This window comes from Hemitrygon akajei, chromosome 21 (genome assembly GCF_048418815.1).
Source record: "Hemitrygon akajei chromosome 21, sHemAka1.3, whole genome shotgun sequence".
Lineage (NCBI taxonomy): Eukaryota > Metazoa > Chordata > Chondrichthyes > Myliobatiformes > Dasyatidae > Hemitrygon > Hemitrygon akajei.
Genome location: NC_133144.1, coordinates 70,890,955 through 70,910,738, shown reverse-complemented (window position 1 = coordinate 70,910,738; position 19,784 = coordinate 70,890,955).

Sequence of the window (19,784 nt, the reverse complement as noted above, 5' to 3'; positions counted from 1 at the left end):
CATCTGTTTCCAACTTATGCTTCCAAGTTCCTGCCTGATAGCCTCATATTTCCCCTTACTCCAGTTAAACGTTTCCATAACTTGTCTGTTCCTATCCCTCTCCAATGCTATGGTAAAGGAGATAGAATTATGATCACTATCTCCAAAATGCTCTCCCACTGAGAGATCTGACACCTGACCAGGTTCATTTCCCAATACCAAATCACTTCTTGTAGGCTAATCTACATATTGTGTCAAGAAACCTTTCTGAACACACCTAACAAACTCCACCCCATCTAAAACCCTTGCTCTAGGGAGATGCCAATCAATATTCAGAACAGAGATGTGAAAAAAATTTTTTAGCCAGAGGGTGGTGAATCCATAGAATTTGTTGCCACAGGCAGCAGTGGAGGCCAAGTCATTGGGTGCATTTAAGGCAGAGATTGATAGGTATCTGAGTAGTCAGGGCATCAAAGGTTATGGTGAGAAGGCGGGGGAATGGGACTAAAAGGGAAATTGGATCAGCTCATGATGAAATGGCGGAGCAGACTCGATGGGCTGAATGGCTAACTTCTGTTCCTTTGTCTTATGGTCTTATGGTCTAATATTTGGGAAATTAAAATCTTCAATCACGCCAACTCTGTTATTATTACCTCTTTCCAGGATCTGTTTCCCTATTGACTGGATGTGAGGCAGAAACATCAACTGTATTTTTTTCCATAGATGCTGCCTGGCCTGCTTAGTTTCTCCAGCATTTTGTGTGTGTTACTCGGATTTCCAGCATCTGCTGATTTTCTCTTGTCTGTGATTCAATAATCTGCTGTTGGTCTTGCTGACATATAGTAAGCGGTTGCTGTTGTGGCATTACTTATCCAGAATTTTAATCTTTCTTCTATCTGCTGATTTGCCACACCTTTGATTCAGCCTATGACAGTGGTGTCATCAGCAAATTTACATATGGCATTGTAGCTGTGCCTAGTTTCACAGAAATGACTTCCCTTCAGCAGCCTGAATGAGAAGTTCATTGTTTCCCATACAAGAGAATTTCTGCTGTACAGATTCCAGCAACCACAAAATTATTTCAGCATGCATTGAGGTCTCGACAGGCAGGAAATGAAAGGCAAAGGATGCAGTAGAGATGGCTGAGTCACATCTGAGGCACAGGGATCTGGAAGGGACAGTGGCGTCTGCTCAGGTAGGGCTGGACAGCTTCCCTTCAACCTTCTTTGACAGGGCCCAGGGCAGGGATAGATGCAAAGTGGTCCAGGAAGAGGTGCGAGCAGCAGTTGAAAAATACATACCACCAGGATGGTAGGAATGGGGCAGCAGGGAGCATGGACAAGGTGGGAGGGCGAAACCCTGTCAACCATTGAGCACATCTACATGAAGTGCTGTTGTAGGAAGATACCATCCATCATCAGAGATCCCACTACCCAGGTCATGCTCTCTTCTTTCCACTGCCATCAGGTAGAGGTACAAGAGCCTCAGGACTCATGCCATGAGGTTCAAGAACAGTTAGTACCCTTCAACCATCAGGTTCTTGAATAAAAGGAGTAACTACAGTCACTTGCCCTATTATTGAAATGTTCCCACAACCAATGATCTCACTTTAAGGACTCTTTATCTCATTATTTTATGTCATTATTTATTGCTATTTATTCATATTTGCATTTGCACAGTTTGTTGTCTTCTACATTCTGGTTGATCTTTCATTGATCCTTTTATAGTTAGCATTCTGTAGATCTGCTGAGTATGCCCACAAGAAAATGAATCTCAGGATTCTATATGGTGTTATATACTGTATGTACTTTGATAATACAATTTACTTTGAACTTTGAAGCAGAAGATCTCCTGGTCCAACATCTAGCATGCAGCACCTCAGTGAATCATTCATGATCCAGTTTGTGCACGACATCATGCCTAGTCCAGTGAACCTTTTGCTTGGGACAAAAGCAAGGCACTGTCATGTCTTCTGCCTGGCAGAAGGACCCTGGAACATATCCTCAGCAGCTGCCCAAAAGCCCTGGAAGAAGGCCATGGCCAGGCGCTGAAGCACGATCAGTAAATATCTCCTAGATAATTAACAACAGTAAACACCACCACCAACTCAGAAATCCCATAGTTTTTGTCAAAACTGGAGAATAACCACAATGCTGGCCCTTCAGCCCAAAATGCTGTGCCGAACATGTACTTACTTTAGAAATTACCTAGGGTTACTCATAGCCCTCTATTTTTCTAAGTTCCTTGTACCTATCCAGGAGTCTATCATATCTGCCTCCATCACCATCACTGGTAGCCCATTCCACACACTCACAACTCTCTGTGTAAAAAAACTTACCCCTGACATCTCCTCTGTACCAACTTCCAAGCACCTTAAAACTGTGCCCTCTCATGTTAGCCATTTCAGCCCTGGGAAATAGCCTCTGACTATTCACACAATTAATGCCTCTCATCATCATATAGAACATAGAAATAGAACATAGAAAACCTACAACACAATACAGGCCCTTCAGCCCACAAAGATGTGCCGAACATGTCCCTATCTTAGAAATTATTAGGCTTACCCATTGCCCTCTATTTTTCTAAGCTCCATGTACCTATCTAAATGTCTCTTAAAAGACCCTATCATATCCGCCTCCACCACCATTACCAACAGCCCATTCCACGCACTCACACTCTCTGTGTAAAAAACTTACCCCTGACATCTCCTCTGTACCTGCTTCCAAGCACCTTAAACCTGTGTCCTCTCGTGTTAGCCATTTCAGCCCTGGGAAAAACCTCTGACTATCCACACGATCAATGCCTCTCATCATCTTATACACCTCTATCAGGTCACCTCTCATCCTCCATTGCTCCAAGGAGAAAAGGCTGAATTCACTCAACCTGTTTTCATAAGGCATGCTCCCCAATCCAGGCAACATCCTTGTAAATCTCTTCTACATCCTTTCTATGGCTTCCACATCTTCCCTGTAGTGAGTTGACCAGAACTGAGCACAGTACTCCAAGTGGTGTCTGACCAGGGTCCTATATAGCTGTGACATTATCTCTCGGCTCTTAAACTCAATCCCACAGTTGATGAAGGCCAATGCACCGTACGCCTTCTTAAACACAGAGTCAACCTGACCAGCGACTTTGAGTGTCCTATGGACTCAGAACCCAAGATCCCTCTGATCCTCCACACTGCCAAGAGTCTTACCATTAATACTATATTCTGCCATCATATTTGACTTATCAAAGTGAACCATCTAACACTTAACTGGGTTGAACTCCATCTGCCACTTCTCAGCCCAGTTTTGTATCCTATCAATGGCCTGCTGTAACCTCTGACATCCCTCCACACTATCCAGAACACCCCCAACCTTTGTGTCATCAGCAAATTTATTAACCATCCCTTCACTTCCTCATCCAGGTCATTTATAAAATTCACGAAGAGAAGAGGTCCCAGAACAGATCCTGAGGCACTCCACTGGTGACCAACTTCCATTCAGAATATGACCCGTCTACAACCACTCTTTGCCTTCTATGGGAGAGCCAGTTCTGGATCTACAAAGCAAGGTCTCCATGGATCCCGTGCCTCCTTACTTTCTCAATAAGCCTTGCATGGGGTACTTTATCAAATGCCTTGCTGAAATCCATAACATGTTTAGTCACATCCTCAAAAAATTACCTTTGACAAAGCCATGCTGACTATTCCTAATCATATTATACTCTCCAAATGTTCATAAGTGCTGCCTCTCAGGACCTTTTTTATCAGCTTACCAACCACTGAAGTAAGACTCACTGGTTTATAATTTCCTGGGCTATCTCTATTCTTTTTCTTAATAAGCAAATAACATCTGCAACCCTCCCAATCCTCCGGAACCTCCCCCCTCCACATTGATGATGCAAAGATCATTGCTAGAGGCTCAGCAATCTCCACACTCACCTCCTACAGTAGCCTGCAGTACATCCCATTTGGTCCCAGAGACTTACCCATCTTAATTCTTTTTCAAACAAACATTTCCATAAGATGTATTTCAGACATTGTACGTATATATCATATAACCATATATGTCACAAATCTCCACATAGTATTTATCTGAGGTATACACTTACAGAAAAGAGTGGAGAGAAAAAAAAAGCAAAAAGAAAAAAACTATGTACAAGTAGGGAGTGATTTTTTTTAACAACATATTCATTGATTTGTAAGAATAAAATCAGGCCTATAAGGCGTTATGAAGTTAAACCATTTTTCCCAGTATGAATCAAATTGTTCCAGCTTATGATTAACAGATGCTGTTATCTTCTCCATTTTGTAAATGTCTATTGTAATTTCCATCCATGCATTTAAAGTTGGGCTTTCTTGTGATAACCATTTCCTAGTAAGAGTCTTTTTACCAGCCACCACCAATCATAATGGAATTTCTGAAAGGGTGTAATAAAATATCTTATCAAGTTTTTCCATCCAAACTCCCTCCATTTCTGTGAACTGGTACACATCCATTGATACCTCCATATTATTGTCCATTCTTCCTCAGATATAATTATCCCTCCTTCCTTCTCCCATTTTGTTTTAATGTATGAAGTCGAATGTGTTTTAAGATTTGACAACTCCTTATACATGCTTGAAATGATTCTACTACCGTTATCTGAATTATATGCTTTTCTAAATAGCTCTATAACCATATAACAATTACAGCACGGAAACAGGCCATCTCGGCCCTTCTAGTCCATGCCGAGTGCTTACTCTCACCTAATCCCACTGACCCGCACTCAGGCCATAACCCTCCATTCCTTTCCTGTCCATATACCTATCCAATTTTGCTTTAAATGACAATACCGAACCTGCCTCTACCACTTCTACTGGAAGCTCATTCCACACAGCTACCACTCTCTGAGTAAAGAAATTCCCCCTCATGTTACCCTTAAACTTTTGCCCCCTAAGTCTCAAATCATGTCCTCTTGTTTGAATCTCCCCTACTCTCAATGGAAAAAGCCTATCCACGTCAACTCTATCTATCCCCCTCATAATTTAAAATACCTCTATCAAGTCCCCCCCCAACCTTCTGCGCTCCAAAGAATAAAGACCTAACTTGTTCAATCTTTCCCTGTAACTTAGATGCTGAAACCTAGGTAACATTCTAGTAAATCTTCTCTGTACTCTCTCTATTTTGTTGACATCTTTCCTATAATTCGGTGACCAGAACTGTACACAATACTCCAAATTCGGCCTTACCAATGCCTTGTACAATTTTAACATTACATCCCAACTCCTATACTCAATGCTCTGATTTATAAAGACCAACATACCAAAAGCTTTCTTCACCACCCTATCCACATGAGATTCCACCTTCAGGGAACTATGCACCATTACAGACAAAAAGACAGGCATGCTTTATTGATCCCGAGGGAAATTGGGTTTCGTTACAGCCGCACCAACCAAGAATAGTGAAGAAATATAGCAATATAAAACCCATAAATAATTAAATAATTATAAGTTAATCATACCAAATGGAAATAAGTCCAGGACCAGCCTATTGGCTCAGGGTGTCTGACACTCCGATGGAGGAGTTGTAAAGTTTGATGGCCACAGGTAGGAATGACTTCCTATGACGCCCAGTGTTGCATCTCGGTGGAATGGATCTCTGGCTGAATGTACTCCTGAGCCTAACCAATACATTATGGAGTGGATGGGAGTCATTGTCCAAGATGGCATGCAACTTGGACAGCATCCTCTTTTCAGACACCACCATCAGAGAGTCCAGTTCCACCCCCACAACATCACTGGCCTTACGAATGAGTTTGTTGATTCTGTTGGTGTCTGCTACCCTCAGCCTGCTGCCCCAGCACACAACAGCAAACATGATAGCACTGGCCACCACAGCCTCGTAGAACATCCTCAGCATCGTCCGGCAGATGTTAAAGGACCTCAGTCTCCTCAGGAAGTAGAGACGGCTCTGACCCTTTTTGTAGACAGCCGCAGTGTTCTTTGACCAGTCCAGTTTATTGTCCATTCATATCCCCAGGTATTTGTAATCCTCCACTATGTCCACACTGACCCCTTGGATGGAAACAGGGGTCACTGGTGCCTTAGCCCTCTTCAGCTCCACCACCAGCTCCTTAGTCTTTTTCACATTAAGCTGCAGATGATTCTGCTCGTACCATGTGACAAAGTTTCCCACCGTAGCCCTGTACTCAGCCTCATTTCCCATGCTGATGCATCCAACTATGGCAGAGTCATCAGAAAACTTCTGAAGATGGCAAGACTCTGTGCTGTAGTTGAAGTCCGAGGTGTAGATGGTGAAGAGAAAGGGAGAAAGGGATAGTCCCCTGTGAAGCCCCAGTGCTGCTGAGCACTCTGTCTGACACACAGTGTTGCAAGCGCATGTACTGTGGTCTGCCAGTCAGGTAATCAATAATCCATGACACCAAGGAAGCATCCACCTGCATCACTGTCAGCTTCTCACCCAGCAGAGCAGGGCGGATAGTGTTGAACGCACTGGAGAAGTCAAAAAACATGACCCTCACAGTGCTTGCTGGCTTGTCCAGGTGGGCGTAGACACGGTTCAGCAGGTAGACGATGGCATCCTCAACTCCTAGTCGGGGCTGATAGGCGAACTGGAGGGGGTCTATGTGTGGCCTAACCATAGGCCAGAACAGACTCTAGAACAAGTCTCTCCAGGGTCTTCATGATGTGGGAGGTCAATGCCACCGGTCTGTAGTCATTGGAGCCACTAGGGCGCGGCATCTTCGATACAGGAATGAGGCAGGACGTCTTCCACATCACAGGAACCCTCTGAAGACTCAGGCTCAGGTTGAAGACATGGTTAAGTACTCCACATAACTGGGGGGCACAGGCTTTGAGCACCCTGGGGCTGACACCATCCGGGCCTGCAGCCTTGCTTGTATGGAGACATTTCAGCTGTCTTTTCATCTGTTCAGCTGTGAAGCCCACCGTGATTATTCACAGATCACTCTGTTCTACTGCATTCTTCAATGCCCTACCATTTACCATGTATGTCCTATTTCGATTATTCCTACCAAAATGTAGCACCTCACACTTATCAGCATTAAACTCCATCTGCCATCGCTCAGCCCACACTTCTAACTGGCCTAAATCTCTCTGCAAACTTTGAAAACCTACTTCATTATCCACAACGCCACCTACCTTAGTATCATCTGCAAGGTATCATGATACTTAGTATCATGCTCTATCAAGCATGTACTTTCCTTGGTTACATTTTTAAGTGTCTTATTAACATATTGTTGCATCTGTAAATATCGATAAAAATCTTGTTTTTCTAATAAGTGTTTCTCTTTAAGCATTTTAAAACTGAACAGTGTTCCTTCTTTCATTATGTTGCAAAGAACTGTTATTCCTTTAGCTGTCCAGTCCTTAAATCTAGCATCCAAGTTATTTGGTGTAAAATCCGAGTGACTTACCCAACTTGAATCTTTCCAAAAGCTCCAGCATATCCTCTTTCTTAATGTCTATCTGCTCAAGCTTTTCAATCCACTGTCATCCCTACAATCTCCAAGATCCTTTTCCGTAGTGAATACTAAAGTAAAGTATTCATTAAGTACTTCAGCTATCTCCTCTGATTCCATGGACACTTTTACACTGTCATACTTGATTGCTCCTATTCACATCTTATCCTCTTGTTTACATACTTGTAGAATGCCCTGGAGTTTTCTTTAATCCTGCTCACTAAGGCTTTCTCATGGCCCCTTCTGGCTCTCCTAATTTCATTCTTAAGATCCTTCCTGCTAGCCTTATAATCTTCTCGATCTATTTCATTACCTAGTTTTTTTGAACCTTTCATAAGCTTTTCTTTTCTTCTTGACTAGATTTTCAACGGCCTTTGTATACCACAGTTCCTGTACCTTACCATCCTTTCCCTGTCTCATTGGAACAGAACACCATGCAAGTATCCCCTGAACATCTGCCACATTTCTGCCGTACACTTCCCTGAAAACATCTGTTCCCAATTTATGCTTCCAAGTTCCTGCCTGATGGCTTCATATTTCCCCTTACTCCAATTAAACGCTTTCCTAACTTGTCTCTTCCTATCTCTCTCCAATGCTTTGGTAAAGGAGATAGAATTGTGATCACTATATTGAAAACGCTCTCCCGCTAAGAGATCTGACACCTGACCAGGTTCATTTCCTAATACCAGATCAAGTACAGCCTCACTTCTTGTAGGCTTATCTACATATTGTGTCAGGAAATCTTCCTGAACACACCTAACAAACTCCATCCCATCTAAACCCCTTGCTCTGGGGAAATGCTAATCAATATTTGGGAAATTAAAATCTCCCACCATGACAACCCTGTTATTATTAGACCTTTCCAGAATCTGTCTCCCTATCTGCTCCTCAATGTCCCTGTTCCTATTGGGTGGTCTATAAAAAACACCCAGTTGAGTTATTGACCCCTTCCTGTTTCTAACATCCACCCACAGAGACTCAGTAGACAAACCCTCCATGGCTTCCTTCTTTTCTGCAAGCCATGACACTATTTCTGATCAGCAGTGCCACACCCTCACCTCTTTTGCCTCCCTCCCTGTCTTTTCTGAAACAACTAAAGCCTGGCACTCTAAGTAACCATTCCTGCCCCTGAGTCATGCAAATCTCTGTAATGGCCACACATCATAGCTCCAAGTACTGATCCATGCTTTAAGCTCATCCACATTGTTCACGATGCTTCTTGCGTTAAAATAGACACCTCTCAAACCATCACTCTGAGCGTATCCCTTCTCTATCATCTGCCTATCCTCCCTCTCGCACTGTCTCCAATCTTTCTCTATTTGTGAGCCAACCGCCCCTTCCTCTGTCTCTTCAGTTCGGTTCCCAACCCCCAGCAATTCTAGTTCAAACTCTCCCAATTAGCAAACCTCCCTGCCAGGGAGGTTTCTATTGGCATTTTCTGCATTTATCACCTTGAATTTATTGGTTTTTTATTATGTATTTTTGATATTTTTTGTGTTTTCCACCTAGTCCTGCTTAGCATAAGGAACCCTTCTATTTCTGCGAAAAGGTCTGCAAATCTGAGCCAGGCATTCGACACCTCCTTGTCAATGTCTGCTCTGCTCAAATAATAATAATAGTCATTATTACTATCATTATTATTATTATTTCTTTTTACTCTTCCTTTTTGTATTTGCACACTGCTTGTCCACTGTGTTAGTATGGTCTTTCATTGACTCTATTATGGTTATTGGATTCATTGCATATGCCCACAAGGGAATGAATCTCAGGGTTGTATATGATGACATAAATATACTTTGATAATAAATTTCCTTTCAACTTTGAACTTAGAAGAAACTCAGTCAAATTAGTTTAACAGGATCTTTCACCAAATGACTATCCCTGATCAATCCCTGCCTTTCCTTTCTTTTTGTAATTTTTTTTATTGAAGTTCATCATCAAACAAACATTTCCATAAGATGTATTTCAGATATTGTACATATATATTGTATTGTCATATATGCCACAAATCTCCACATAATATTTATCTGAATCTGAATCTGAATATAAAAGAGAGGAAAGAAAGAACAAGTGAAAGGAGAAAACTATGTACAAGTAGGGAGTGATCTATTTTTTACAACATTTTTATTGATTTGTGAGAATAAAATCAGACCTATGAAGTGTTATGTAGTTAAACCATTTTTCCCAGTATGAATCAAATTGTTCCAACTTATGATTAACAGATGCTGTTATCTTCTCCATTTTGTAAATGTCCATTGTAAATTCCATCCGTGCATTTAAGGTTGGGCTCTCCTGTGATAACCATTTCCTAGTAAGAGTCTTTTTACCAGCCAGCAACAGTTTATTCATTAAATATTTATCTCTTTTCCACCATTCTTGAGATATATACTCAAAACATACAGTCTTACTTTCTAAGGGTATTTCACTTTTAAAGATGTCTTGTAGGGCATTGTGTATCCCACTCCAATAGTCTTTGATAACAGGGCATTCCCAGAAAATATGATAATGGTTCGCATTTTGATTTCTACAATTTCTCCAGCAAACAGGGAGGTTACTATCATAATGGGATTTCTGAGAGGGTGTAATAAAATATATTATCAACTTTTTCCATCCAAACTCTCTCCATTTCTGTGAACTGGTACACTTCCATTGATACCTCCATATTATTGTCCATTCTTTTTCAGATATAATTATCCCTCCTTCCTTCACCCATTTTGTTTTAATGTATGAAGTCGAATGTGTTTTAAGATTTGACAAACCCTTATAAACACTTGAAATGATTCTACTACCATTATCTGAATTATATGCTTTTCTAAATAGCTCTATCAAACATGTTCTTGCCTCGGTTACATTTTTAACCGTCCTGTTAACATAATGTCACATTTGTAAATACCGATAGAAGTCTTGTTTTCCTAATAAGCGTTTCTCTTTAAGCATTTCAAAACTGAACAGTGTTCCTTCTTTCATTATATTGAAAAGAACTATTATTCATAGAACATAGAACAATACAGGCAATTCGGCCCACAATATTGTGCTGACCCTTAAACCCCCAAGTATCCTACCATTTACTTTGTACTCAGCCTTGGAGTTTGTCCTTCCAAAGTTACCACCTCACACTTCTCCGGGTTGAACTCCATCTGCCACTTCTCAGACCACTTCTGCATCCTATCAGTGTCTCCTTGCAATCTTTGGCAATCCTCAACGCTATCCACACCACCACCGACCTTTGTGTCATCTGCAAACTTGCCAACCCACCCTTCTATCCCCACATCCAGGTTGTTAATAAAAACCACAAAAAGCAGAGGTCCCAGAACCGATCCACTAGTCACAACCCTCCAATCCAAATGTACTCCCTCCACCACGACCCTCTGCTTTCTGCAGGCAAGCCGATTTTGAATCCACCTGGCTAAGCTTCCCTGGATCCCATGCCTTCTGACTTTCTGAATAAGCCTACTGTCTGGCACATTTTCAAATGTCTTACTAAATGCCTTGTCAAATTCCTTTAACTGTCCAGTCCATAATTCTAGCATCCAGTTTATTTGGCGTAAAATCCGAGTCACATGTACACCATTTAAGAACTGCAATATCTCCCTCTAGTTTATATTCTTTTATAATAGTTTTCCATATTTTAAGAGTCCATTTCACCCATGGGTTATCAATAGTATTTATGTACCTTTGTAGGTTGTTATCAGCCAAAATTGCCTGTATGGGGATGGGAAGTACCCGCTCCTCAATGTTTTTCCATTGAGTGTCATATGATGGGTAGCACCAACACATCACAGCTCTCAACTGTGCTGCAAAATAATAATCTCTAAGAGAAGGTAGGCCCCATCCCCCCTTTTCCTTGGCCAATTGCAAAGTTTTGAGATAAACTCTGGGCCTTTTACCTTGCCAAATATATCCGGATAACATCTTGTTCCATTCATTGAATTAATTTTGGTTAATCTCTATTGGTAGGGTTTGAAAGATATATAATAGTCTGGGCAGCATATTCATTTTAATAGATTCAATCCTTGAACTCAAAGTAAAGAAAGGAATTAGGTTCCATCTTGTTTTATCTTCTTTAATTTTTTATATATAGGCTGATAATTGCATTCTGATCATTTTGCCAAATCTTTTGGCATAACGATGCCCAAATATTTGAAAAACTCTGTTTGCCATGCCCAGGGATATCTACTTTCAATTTCTCTTGGTGGGCTATAGTTATATGTAAGTAATTGGGTTTTATCTATGTTGATCTTGTATCCTGATAATTGACCATATTGTTCAAAGGATTGCATCAATTTAGGTAAAGAGTATGTTGGTTGCCCTAGATAGATCAGAATGTCATCCACGTAACAAGCCAATTTATGCTCTGTCCCTTTAATAGTAATTCCTCTGATATCTTTACTTTGTCTGATGTATTGAGCTGATGGTTCCAGATATAATGCAAAGAGTAATTATGACCATGCACAACCCTGTCTCGTGCCCCGTTCTAGGGTAAGACTATTTGATAAATATCCATTGATTTTAATCCTAGCAGTAGGGTTGTCATATAGTGTCTGTATAGTTTTAATAATTGTGTCATGGAAACCAAATCTATGTAAAACTCTGTAAAGAAAATTCCAATTAACTGAATCAAATGCCTTTTCAGCATCCATGCTTATCACTTTTGCTTCAATTTTATTTTTTTGTATATGATCCATAATGTGAACTGTCCTTCGTATATTGTCTTTTTTTTCATGTTGTTGTATAAAACCTGTCTGATCGTTATGTATCAGTATCGGTAGAAACTCTTCTAATCGTTTGGCCATGATGGAGGTAAATAGTCTGTAATCTACATTAAGAATGGATATTGGTCTAAATGACCCACATAATCTCTGCCTTTCCAAGTGCAGATTAATCCTGTCACTCTTTCCAATAACCCTGATGCAGATAGACTCACTGTCCTATAATCACCTGGTTTATACCTACTATCCTTCTTAAGTAAAGGTGCTACATTTACTGCCCTCCACTTATCTGGCACTTCACCTGTGGTATGCAATGATTTAAACCTCTGGGACAGGGCCTCGGCAGTCTCCTTCCTTGCTTCCCACACAACCAGGAATATCTCTCATTACATCATGGCATCGTCTCCATCATGCTTTATCACTGGTTGGTATGACACTGTGGGCATCACAGAGTTGTGATTGAAGGAAGGCCATAGTTAGGAGCTTAACATCAAAAGATATACTTTGTATCAAAAGGACAGGCAGGAAGGCATAAGCAGTGGTGTGGCTCTTTTGGTAAGAGATGGAATTACATCTTTAGAAAGAGGTGACATAGAGTTAGAGAATGTCAAAACCTTGTTGGTGTCGGGTTAAGAAACTGCAAGCGTAAAAAACCATTATGGGGATCAAACACAGGTCTCCAAATAGCAGCCAAGATGTGGGGTTGAGATTGCAAAAGAAGCTGGAAAAAGCATGTAATAAGGGTAATGATAATTGTAATGGGGGACTTCAATATGCAAAGGGATTGGGAAAATTGGTGTTGGATTACAAGAGAGGGAATTTGTTGAATGCCTACAAGATGGCTTTTTAGAGCAGCTTGTGCTTGAGCCTACTCAGGGAAAGGCTATCTATCCCATTTGGATATGTCCATACATGGCCTCCTCTACTGCCATGATGAGGCCAAACTTCGGTTGGAGGAACATCTCATATACCGTCTGGGTAGTCTCCAGCCCCTTGGTATGAACATCGAATTCTCCAACTTCCAGTAATTCCCTCCCTCTCCCTTCCCCCATCCCATCTTCACTCTGTCTCCTCTTCTAGCTGCCTATCACCTCTCGTGACTCTGCCTTCTTCTACTACCCATAGTGCTTTCCCCTTAGTTTCCTTCTTCACCTCTCCTGCCTATCCACTCCCTGTTTCCCCTCCCCGCTTCCTCTCCCCCACCCCTTGATCTTTCCTCTGATTGGTTTTCCACCCTCCCCCCACCTTCTTTATAGGGCCCCTGCCCCCTCCTTCTTTAGTCCTGACAAAGGGTCTCGACCCAAAACGTTGACTGCTTCTTTCAACGGATGCTGCCCGACCTGCTGAGTTCATCCAGCTTTTTTGTATGTCTTGTGAAGGCTATCTTAGATTGGGTGTTGTGTAATAACCCAGATCTCATTAGGGAGCTGAATGTAAAGTGACCCTTAGGAGGCAGGGATCATAATATGATTAAATTCATACTGCAATTTGAGAGAGAGAAGCACAAGTCACATGTATCAGTATTGTAATGGAATAAAGGCAGTTACAGAGGCATGAGAGAGGAGTTTGCCCAGGTGGATTAGAGGAGGATACTGGTGAGGATGATGGCAGAGCAGAGATGGCTGAAGTTTCTGGGAATAGTTCACAAGGCGCAGGATAGATATGTCCCACAGAAGAAGAAGTTTTCAAATGGCAGTGGTAGGCAACCATGGCTGACATGGGAAATTAAGAACTGCATAAAAGCAAAGTGCATATAAGGTAGCAAAAGTAAGTGGGAAGTTGGATGATTGGAAAGCTTTTAAAATCCAACAAAAGGCAATGAAAAAACTATAAGGGAAAAGATGAAATATGAGGGCAAACTACCCAGTAATATTAAGCAGGATACTAAAAGTTTTTTTCTGCTATATAAAGAGTAAAAGGGAGGTGAGAGTTGATATTGGACCATTGGATAATGATGCTGATGAGGTAGTAATGGGGAACAAAGAAATGGCAGATTAACTTACTGGGTATTTTACATCCGTCTTCAATGTGACAGACAGACAGACAGACAGACAGACATACTTTATTGATCCCGAGGGAAACTGGGTTTCGTTACAGTTGCACCAACCAAGAATAGTGTAGAAATATAGCAATATGAAACCATAAATAATTAAATAATAATAAGTAAATTATTTGAAGTGGAAATAAGTCCAGGACCAGCCCATTGGCTCAGGGTGTCTGACACTCCGAGGGAGGAGTTGTAAAGTTTGATGGCCACAGGCAGGAATGACGTCCTATGACGCTCAGTGTTGTACCTTGGTGGAATGAGTCTCTGGCTGAACGTACACCTGTGCCTAACCAGTACATTATGAAGTGGATGGAAGGCACTATCAGTGTGCCAGAAGTCTGCGAGTGTATCAGGGAGAAGGAGTGAGTGCCATTGCTATTACAAAGAAAAAGTGCTAGGCAAACTCAAAGGTCTTAAGGTAGGTAAGTCACCTGGACCAGATGGACGACATCTCAAAATCCAGAGAAAGATAGCTGAAGAGATATTGGATGCATTGATCATGATCTTTCAAGAATCACTTGATTCTGACATGGTCCTGGAGGAGTGGAAGATTGCAAATGTCACTCTACACTTTAAGAAGGGAGGAAGGCAAAAAAAGGAAATTATAGGCCAGTTAGACTAACCTCAGTTGCTGGGGAAGTGTTGGAATCTATTATTAAGGATGAGGTTTTGAGGTACTTGGAGACTAATGATAAAATGAGTCATAGTCAGCATAGTTTCTGTCAAGGGAGATCTTGCCTGACAAATCAGTTAAAGTCCTTTGAGGAAGTAACAAGCAGATTAGACAACTAAGAAGCAGTGGATGTCATTTACTTGGATTTTCAAATGCATTTGATAAGGTCCCACACATGAGGTTGCTTAACAAGATAAAATCCTGTAGTGTTACAGGAAAGATACAGGTATGAATAGAGGAATGGCTGACAGGCAGGAGGCAGTGAGTGGGAATAAAAGGGGCCTTTTTTGGTTGGCTGCCAGTGACTACTGGTGTTCCTCAGGGGTCAGTATTGGGACTGCTGCTTTTCACATTGTTGGTCATTGATTTGGATAATGGAATTGATAGTTTTGTGGCAAAGTTTGCAGGTGAAATGAAGATAGGTGGAGGCGTAAGTAAGATTAATGATCCTGTAGTCAGGGATCCTCTTGGAAAGAGTGATCATAGAATGTTTGAATATCACATTCAGATGGAGGATGAAATAGTTAAATTTGAAACTAGTGTATTATGCTTGAACAAAGGACACTACAATGGGATGAGGGAGGAGTTGGCTAATGTGGATTGGGAGCACAGGCTACTTAGTAGGACAGTTGAGGAACAGTGGAATACTTTCAAAGAGATTTTTCACAGTGCTCAACAAAAGTATAGAACATAGAACATAGATCATAGAATAGTACAGCACAGTACAGGCCCTACTGCCCACAATATTGTGTCGACCTTAAACCCTGCCTCCCATATAACCACCCACCTTAAATTCCTCCACATACCTGTCTAGTAGTCTCTTAAATTTCACTAGTGTATCTGCCTCCACCACTGACACAGGCAGTGCATTCCATGCACCAGCCACTCTCTGAGTAAAAAACCTTCCTCTAATATCCCCCTTGAACTTCCCACCCCTTACCTTAAAGCCATGTCCTCATGTATTGAGCAGTGGTGCCCTGGGGAAGAGGCGCTGGCTGTCCACTCTGTCTATTCCTCTTAATATCTATTATTTTGCTACAACAAGTGTATGGGACATTGGAAAAAAGTTGAATTTCCCCATGGGGATGAATAAAGTATCTATCTATCTATCTATCTATCTACCTCTATCACGTCTCCTCTCATCTTCCTTCTCTCCAAAAAGTAAAGCCTTAGCGCCCTTAATCTCTGATCATAATACATACTCTCTAAACCAAGCAGCATCCTGGTAAATCTCCTCTGTACCCTTTCCAATGCTTCCACATCCTTCCTATAGTGAGGCGACCAGAACTGGACACAGTACTCCCAAGTGTGGCCCAACCAGAGTTTTATAGAGCTGCATCATTACCTCGCGACTCTTAAACTCTATCCCTCAACTTATGAAAGCTAACACCCATAAGCTTTCTTAATTACCCTATCTACCTGTGAGGCAACTTCCAGGGATCTGTGGACATGTACCCCCGGATCCTTCTGCTCCTGCACACTATCAAGTATCCTGCCATTTACTTTGTATTCTGCCTTGGAGTCTGTACTTCCAAAGTGTACCACCTCACACTTCTCCAGGTTGAACTCCATCTGCCACATCTCAGCCCACTTCTGCATCTTATCAATGTCTCTCTGCAATCTTCGACAATCCTCTACACTATCCACAATACCACCAACCTTTGTGTCATCTGCAAACTTGCCAACCCACCCTTCTACCCCCACATCAAGGTCGTTAATAAAAATCACAATCTTCTCAAATATTCCAGTCAAAAGTAAGGACAGTAAGTGTGGGGAGAGCCAGCCTTGGATAACTAAGGAGATAAAAGATAATATCAAATTAAAAGCTCATGTGTACAAAGTCACAAAGAGTAATGGGAGACTGAAGGATTGGAAAAACTTTAAAAAACAACTAAGAACAACTAAACAAGAAATAAGGAAAGGGAAGATAGAGTATGAAAGTAAATTAGCACAAAATATAAAAACAGATAGCAGAAGAGGGTGGCTAAAGTCAATGTAGGTCCCTTGGAAGATGAGAAAGGGAAATTGATATTGGGTGATAAGGAAATGGCTGTGGCATTGAACGACTATTTTTTGTCGGTCTTCACGGTGGAGGACACGTCTAATATGCCAAAGAAGGATGTTATGGACGAAATGGGAGGTGAGGACCTTGATAAAATCACTGTCACTAAAGAGAAAGTGATGAACAAGCTAGAGGGCCTGAAGGTAGATAAGTCCCCTGGTCCTGATGGGATGCATCCCAGGGTGCTGAAGGAGTGAGCTTAACATCTGTAGTTGGGAGAATGCTTGAAGCTGTCATTAAGGAAGAAATAATGAAACATTTAGAAAGGAGTGGTTACGTTAGACAGACGCAGCATGGATTCAGAAAGGGCAGGTCCTGTTTGACAAACTTACTGGAGTTATTTGAGGACATAATGAGTGCAGTGGATAGAGGGGAACAGGTGGATGTTGTATACTTGGATGTCGAGAAGGTGTTCAATAAGGTGCTGCACAAGAGACTTATAAATAAGATACAGATGCATGGAGTCAGAGTAAGTGTATTGGCATGGATAGTGGATTGGTTAACCAATAGAAGGCAGAGAGTTGTTTCTCAATAAATGGGTGTTTCTCCGGTTGGCAGTCAGTGGTGAGTGGGGTGCCGCAGGGGTTGGTGCTGGGCCCACAGATTCCAACATTTACATTGATGATTTGGAAGAAGGGACTGAGTGTAGCGTAGCAAAATTTGCTGATGACACTAAACTGAGTGGAAAAACAAATTGTACAGAGGATGTGGAGAGTCTGCAGAGAGATATAGATAGGTTAAGTGAGTGGGCAGATGGAATACAATGTTGGTAAATGCGAGATCATCCACTTTGGAAGGAATAACAGAAGAGCAGATTATTATTTAAATGGTGAAAGATTGCAGCATGCTGTTGTGCAGAGGGACTTGGGAGTGCTTGTGCATGAATCGCAAAAAGTTGGCTTGCAGGTACAACAGGTTATTAAGAAGGCAAACAGAATGTTGGCCTCCATTTCTAGAGGGATTGAATTCAAGAGCAGGGAGGTCATGCTGCAACTATACAGGGTACTGGTGAGGTCACATCTAGATTTCTGGTCTCCATACTTAAGGAATAATATACTGGCTTTGGAGGCAGTGCAGAGGAGGTTCACCAGGTTGATTCCAGGGATGAAGAGATTAACCTATGAGGAGAGATTGCGTCACCTGGGACTATACTCTCTGGAGTTCAGAAGAATGAAAGGGGGTCTTGTAGAAACATACAAAATTTTGAAAGGGATAGATAAGATAGAAGTAGCTAAGTTGTTTCCATTGGTAGGTAAGACTAGAACTAGGGGACATTGCCTCAAGATTCAGGGGAGAAGATTTAGGACGGAGATGAGGAGAAACTGTTTTTCCCAGAGAGTAGTGAATCTGTGGGATTCCTGCCCAGGGAAGCAGTTGAGGCTTCTTCACTAAATATATTTAAGAATCAGTTAGATAGGTTTTCACATAGTAAGGGAATTAAGGGTTATGGAGAAAAGGCAGGTAGATGGAGTTGAGTTTATGGACAGATCAGCCATGATCTGATTGAATGGTGGGGCAGGCTCGATGCACCAGATGGCCTACTCCTGCTCCTATTTCTTATGTTCTTATGTAGTGCTGAGGAAGTAATGTGTTTGCAGAAGGATGGGGGAAAAGTGGCAGATTAAATACAATGCTAGGAAATGTACGATAATGTATTTTGGTAAAAAGAACAAGAGTGTAGACTACTATCTAAATGGGGAGTAGGTACAAACATCAGATGTGCAGAGGGACTTGGGAGTCCTCTTGCAATTCTCCCAGAAGGTTAATTTACAGGTTGACTCTGTGGTAAAGAAGACAAATGCAAATGCATTTATTTCAAGGGGAACAGAATATAAAAGCAAGGAGTTAATGCTGAGCCTTTATAAGACATGAGTCAGGCCACACTTGGAGCATTGTCAACAGTTTTGGGCCACATATCTCAGAACAGATGTGTTGTCTCTGGAGAAAGTCCAGGGGATGTTCACAAGGGTGATTCCAGGAATGAAGGACTTAACATATGAGGAGCATTTGGCAACATTGGATCTGTACTTACTGGAATTTCATTGAAACCTACCAAATGTTGAAAGCACTAGATAGGATGGATGTGGAGAGGATGTTTCCTATAGTGGAGGTATCCAGAACTAGAGGGCACAGCCTCAAAATTGAGAGACGGCCCTTTAGAACAGAGGTAAGGAGGAATATTTTAGCCAGAGAGTAGTGAATCTGTGGAATGCTCTGCCACAGACTGCAGTGAAGGCGAAGTCTGTGGGTATATTTAAGGTGGAAATTGATAGTTTCCTGATCGGTCAGGGCATCAAAGGGTATAGCAAGAAGGTAGGTGTATGGGGTTGAGTGGGATCCGGGATCAGCCATAATGGAATGGCAGAGCAAACTCCAGGGGCTGAATGGGCTAATTCTGCTCCTATGTCTTATGGTCTTATGACCTTATGTTTACTAAGATATCTAATATTTCCTTTTTAATCATGGCATGTACTTGAATTTTAGCATCCCAAATTAAATCTGCAATTACAATGTCTTTTTCTTTAGCGGATATAATGAGAGGAGACCCTATCCTTTCCTTGGTTATCACTTGCTCTTCATATGCTTATAAAATGCTAAAATGTTTATTAATCTTATTTGTTAGTGATATTCCACAGGCCTTTTTAACCTCCTACTTTCTTAAGTAAACCCTGTACATTCTATGTTCCTAAAAGGGCTCACAAGTTTTAAGTGTCTTGTACCTGTTATATTCACTTAAGTAAATCTTTGCTATCCCTCAAAACCCAGTGTGCCTTGGACATGTCTTCTATACAGTTCATCTTAGTAAAACCCAATCTAGTTTCAAAATTCTATAATTATTGCTTTTAA